The sequence below is a fragment of the Pteropus medius genome, unplaced genomic scaffold (genome assembly GCF_902729225.1).
Source record: "Pteropus medius unplaced genomic scaffold, Ma_sr-lr_union100, whole genome shotgun sequence".
NCBI classification, from domain to species: domain Eukaryota; kingdom Metazoa; phylum Chordata; class Mammalia; order Chiroptera; family Pteropodidae; genus Pteropus; species Pteropus medius.
The window spans coordinates 3,322,053-3,328,059 of NW_024342471.1; the positions used below are offsets into that span (position 1 = coordinate 3,322,053).

Here is a 6,007-nt window from a genome sequence, read left to right on the forward strand (position 1 = left end):
ATTCCCGCCAGCAATGAATGAGAGTTCCTGTTGCTCCACATCCTTGTCAGCATTTGGTGTTGTCAGTGTTCTGGATTTTGGCCATTCTAATAGGCGTGTAGTGATATCTCATTGTTGTTTTAATTTGCATTTCCTCAGTGACATTTGATGTGGCACATCTTTTCATATCCTTATTTGCCACATGTATATCTTCTTTGGTGAGGTATCTGTTTAGATCTTTTGCCCATTTTTTTTAAATGGAATTGTTTGATTTCCTATAGTTGAGTTTTAAGAGTTCTTTGAATATTTTGAATACAAGTCCTTTATCAGATATGTGTTTTGCAAATATTTTTCCCAGCCTGTGGTTGCTTTTCAGTCTCTTAACTGATTGCCTTTTATTTATTTTTTCTTCTCCATGCACGTAATCATTCCGCAGCTCCTGAATTTATTTGCCCTTCATTCCAGCCACAAGCAGATGCCAAATAGTGTCTCTTAGTTCCGGTTCCAGATTTTGGGGAGAAACTATTATTTGACCAGTTTGGTAAAGTGGGAAATTAATTATGGCTTGATGATGTGGTGGCATTAAGGTAGTTGGAAAGGAGTCTGGGAAAAGTAATTTGAATTTTCCAGTCTTTGCAGTACAGGAAGACAAACTAGAAAGAGATGAGAAGGGAATGTCAACCTTCCCCATACACAGAAGAGGTAGAGCCCAATTGGCGGGTGGGAGACTATTGATACAGTATAATATGTTGGTAAAGGAATTCGACCATTACAGAATGGGTCAAAACAAAAAGCAAAAACTCCCTTCATCCAGTTCTTCTGGTTCTTCTCAGAACTTTTTCTAGTTTTTAGTTATTCTGGAGTTTTAACATCATAGTTTTAAATAATATGCTTTACTTCTTTTTCTCAATTTAGTTACTCAAGAGAGCATCTAATTGATATCTCATCATTAAAGCAAGCGTTTAAACCATACCGTCTCTCAAGTTCCCTCATGCCTACTTGCTCAGTTGTGTTAGCTATATCATTATTGCAGTCTTGTGTTGGCATTATCTATAGTTCTAAACATTCTATATTTAAAATTTAGTTCTTCTTCCATCAACTTCAGACAGAATTTCTTGAGCCTCACCGCTAAATATGAACAATTAACCCCTCTATGCCATCTGCCACCTTCCTTCGCCACCTCCTTCTAATTTCTGTTGGTTTTATCTTTACATTCCCATGGTTAAAGTTTGTAACACTTACATTCTGTTCTGTAATTATAATTAAATCTTCCATTTTTTAATGTTAATTTGATTCTGAAAACTGAGAACTAACAAATCTTATGATTATATAAACATTATCTACTGCAGAACCAAGTCATGAGATAGCTCCTTTGAGAAGGAAGTATAATGCCATCTCTTCCACCCTCTGCTGCTCCAAGGAGAATATTTGCTGTCTCAAATGTTAAGGTCAAGTACAGTCTCTTTTCTTACACTCCACTAATTGCTCAAAATCATCCCTCACATGTATTTGCTTTATATTTAGTGTCTGGAACAGATTTTGTTGTTTCTGGTTTTTCTAATTGCCTTTTTTTTTCTTTCTGAGAGAAGAAACAGATGTCATCTCCATTATATGACCAAAGTCTACTTGCCATGCACACTTTCCCATGTTGGGGCCCTTTGTGAGATGTGGTAGCTGTTGTGTTTATCCAGCATTCCTTTTACTTCCGCTTTCTTTTGCTGAACTGCTGCTCCCTTAGTCCAATTGTGTGACTTGGGTTTTTTCTAATTGCAGTGACTTCAGTGGTGGGCTTGTACTCAAAGTCTGGCAGTTTACCTTGATAGTGACTCATCTGAGGGATGGACAAACAACTGAGGCATGGATGACTGAAATCCTTCTACGAGATTGAATCAGAGGATATGGAGAGAGAGAAGCACTTGCTTCTTTAGCTTCAGGTAAGGCTTGATCCAGGGACTCTAATGATGTCATCAAGGACCTAGGGTCACTATATATCATTCCTCTGCCCTCACTGTCATCTTCATCCCCTGGTTATTCATGATGGACTGCCACCTCTTATGTAACAAATGGCAGAAGGCGTGTTGATTTCACCCAATCCACAATGTTTGAGAATACAGCAGGGTGATCAGAGTATTTTTTACCAAAAGAAGAGTGAATTCATTTTCGATGCCCAAACCACAGAGGTTCACACTCCTTTCTATTGAATTTCTTTTTATTTTAGTGATTCTATCTTAAATTTCCAAGACTTTGCTTTATTTTTATTGCTGCCTCTTTTTGTTTTACATATGTAATAATATTTGAGTCTTCCTTTTTATAACCTCTCTTCCATTCTTCCAATTATCTTTTTCCTCCGGAATCAGTTGGTTCACCTTTCATTTCATTTATTAAAGAGGCAGTATACTGACTAATTCAGAGTTCAATGCAGGAAACAGACTGCCTGGGTTCAGATTCCATCTCTCTGCCCCTCACTAGCTGTGCAAACCTCATCCAAATTATGTTATCTTCTGTGATGTGGTTTCCTGTAAAGTGGAGGTAACAATAGCACAGAGGGTCAGGCATTAAATTAGTTAATGTTTGTAAAAACACTTAGAATACCAGACCCACAGTAAGCAATCAATAGCTATTTGCTATTCTTTTCTTAATCTTTCTCCTTTTCTTGTTTTGTTTTCCTCAGCTGTCTGGTAATACCTGGTGACCAATTTGTCTTTATGAATGAAGGGCAGAGCCGGTTGGTATTGGCACTAATGTGCGGTACTTCCTGTGCCCTGGACCATTAGCAGTTGGGGATGGGGAGGTCCATATGCCTCCTGCCATCCCCTTGAAGTGTGTTGTCCCCCATAGAGAGTCTATTCTTGCTCTCCATACCTGCTCCAGCATCTCAGGCAGCTTTATCTCAAGCATGCTTCAGCTAGGGTTTCCTCAGCCCCCATTTGTTTCTCATCGCAATCTACCCTTTTTCTGTCTCCTAGAAGTAAATCAAAATTTCTGGACAGTTGATGTTCCCTCAGACTTTCTGTTCTCAGTCCTCCTATGGGATTATTTCCTTTTCCCTTTCCTTTCTGTAATTTGGTGGCATTTGAGGAGCTAGGGGTGGTAGAGACATGTTTGCAGCCCACCATCTTGAAATGAAAGTTGGTGTGGTAGTTTAAATGTTTCTAACTCCATCCAGTTCTGCACAGATGGGGCCTTTTGGGGCTGCAAGTGTTCACACTGGATACCCAGACCCTACACAGGAAGAAGAAATGGAGGACCCACAACTTGGGCCTTTTTATTAACTTGTGAGGCCTCTGTGGGCCTGTGGCCTCAATGTCAGACCTTCAGTGGGTCATCCCAAAGACCTGGTGGCTGGGCTGGGGAGAAGGGTGGCCCTTTGGTCTCCCTAAGAATCCTGGAGGCCTCAAACTCAGGGAACATAACTGGATGAGTACAAGGTGCATAATGAGGGGAGGAGAGCCAGAAGGACAGCCCACAGGCTGTGGGGGGTGACTGAATGAGTAAAAATGAAGGAGCACAGCCTTCAGCCACTGTCACTCTGTACTCATAGAGCTCTTCTGACATTCCAGGACCTGTGGGAAGTTCTTTACATAAAAGATGTCCGGAGGGCTTCCGGTTCAGAGTGGTTGAGTGACTTCCCCAAGATCACATAACTGGAGAATGTCTGCATTTGAACTCAGCTCTATGTAGGCCCCAGGCTCTTAACCACTGTTATCTGCCCCTAGGCTGACCAGAGCAGGGCCGGGAAGATCTCCCTTGGGCTGCCATGGACTGAGCTGTCCACGCCTCGGAAGTTGCAATAGAACTGAAACGACACAAGCGAGAAAGCAGTGCGCTCTGGCGCCCTCTGGAGGAGATAGGAGGCTCTGCAGAGATGCTGTCAAGGAGGTGGGCAAGGGCCCAGGGAATGGGACACCAGTAGGTCCAAGGAATGAATGATAGAATTAGGGTCCTGGTTGCACCATATAAAGATAAGGCTTCATCTTCCCCCATTCTTTAGTAATGAGCTCCCTATATTTGCCTGGGCAGATCATCTATCGGAATAACGACAAGGCCATGTGACTAACTTCTGGCTAGTACGGTAGAAGCGGAAATGAAATGTGCAATTTAAGTAATTATCCTTAGAAGACAAAGACATGACCCTCTTTGTTTCTTCCTCCATCCTGCTTTCTGGAATACAGATATAATGGTTGGAGCTCAAGCAGCTATCTTGGACCATGAGCGGAAGTATATTTACCTGAGAGAGAGGAAGATATACTTCTATTTTACTGAAACCACTGTTATTTGGGGTTTTCTGTCAAACTTTAGCCCTCCAATTTTTTTCATTTAAAAAATTATCCTTGTTTATTTGAAAACAAAAGTAAAGCACATTATCAAAATTTTACTAAGAGTAACACCATCAAGCCATGAAATAATTTATTAGTCAGATTTAATTTCATATTCAAGATTTTGCATTTCAAGTATTGCCACTAAAAAAAAAAAATATTGTTTGGCGACTGTGTCACATATTGAGAAATAGCCTGGGAATTTTTATTTTTTTAAATTCACTTTGGCATCTGTAGACTCAAATAAACAACAAAAGATAATGTTCCCTGACTAGGCAAAGCAGACAAGATATTGTTCTCATCACCACAAGGAAAGGTAAGCAAGTTTAGTGCATGCTGTTTTGGGACATAGGCCTTGGATAAGTTTACTACTGCAGCTAACAAGCAACCAACCACAGTGGCATCCAACAATAAACACATATCTGCAGGTGGGCTCAAGTCTGGCTGACTTTGGCTGGACTCAGCTGGGCTTCATCCCAGGCTGTGGGTTTGTTTCAGGTCTGCTCCACATGTCTGTCCTCCTCTTCGGACCAGCGAGTCAGCTGGAATATGTCCTTTGCAAGGTAGTGGAAGAAATGCAAGAGGGCAGGGCCAACCACGCAAGCATATTTCAAGACTTTGTTTATGTCTTGTCCACTCACTTCCATTGGCCAGAGTAAGTTTCGGCTAAGACTGAAATCAAGGAGTAAAGAAATACGCTTCACCCACCATGAAACAATGGAGTAGAAACAATAGTCTACAGTGGACTGAAAGATTGGGGCCAATAAGTTCCATAGGCCTAAAGCTGGGGGGGTCTCTGGATCAACCAAACTTATGTTGGGGTTGGAGGAGGAAGCAATGGGATGATCCCACTGTGTTTTGGTAAAAAGAGTAAATGACCCAAAATTTGGAGTGGTATAAGGGCTACAAAGAAGACAGAGTGATAGAAACTTAATCTCTGAGCTTGAGGATTTCAGGGTAGAATGGCAGGAGATATTTGCTTTAGGCCACTATGAACTGAAATCCTGGGTCTCTCTGATTCAGGGTTTCATGTCTTTTTTGATCTGCACACGTAGTTTGCCCACAGGATACGGGAGAACTGATCTGTTGTGGCTGGGCTCCCCACCACTACAAATAGGCAAATTAAATTTGAGTTGCAAAACAAAGAAATGTGTTATCGCTTGTATCCAGGATTGTTTGGAACGATTAACATCTGCCCTATATGTCTAGTGCTTGGCATATAATAGGCCCTCAATAAAATGGACTCCAGTATTATAAAGGTAACAGCCATGCTGGGGTCTTTTCTGCCTCAGTTGAGCTGGGGGGCTTGCTGAAATCATGTGTGGGAGGAGTGGGGGTGTGGGACAGTGAGAAGCAGAGAGGAATCAGAGACATCCCTCCAGCCTAGGGGCTTGGAGAATTTACACCTTGATTTGGGTGCTCTGGAAAGCTCCCCCAGCCTAGACTGAGCTTGCCTCCTTCCCAATTGTCAGGACAAAGTATGCAGAAAGCTCCCTTCCACCTCTCTCAGACTCCCTAAAAAGGTCAAGTAGCCCCAGAGTGAGGGGTACAGAAATGACTGGTGAACAGGAACCCCATTTCCCACTTCGCCTGAGAAGAAGCTCCAGCGTGGCCCCAGATGCCATTTCTGCTTGTTCAAGTCCCTCAGTGCCAGGCCATGCCAGGCGCCTTCCCCTGCCAAGGAAGTCTTTCCTGTGGTGATATTGCACAAG

At 42.2% G+C, this 6,007-nt stretch overlaps 1 long non-coding RNA gene across 1 annotated transcript; it reads left to right on the top strand.

Moving 5' to 3' along the window:
* Positions 1 to 1,705: 1,705 nt before the first annotated feature.
* LOC120603305 (uncharacterized) lies at positions 1,706 to 5,486 on the top strand. Its single transcript, XR_005652999.1, has 3 exons — positions 1,706 to 1,913; positions 3,696 to 3,858; positions 4,794 to 5,486. It is a non-coding gene; the product is annotated as an uncharacterized LOC120603305 (long non-coding RNA).
* The last annotated feature ends 521 nt before the right edge of the window (positions 5,487 to 6,007 follow it).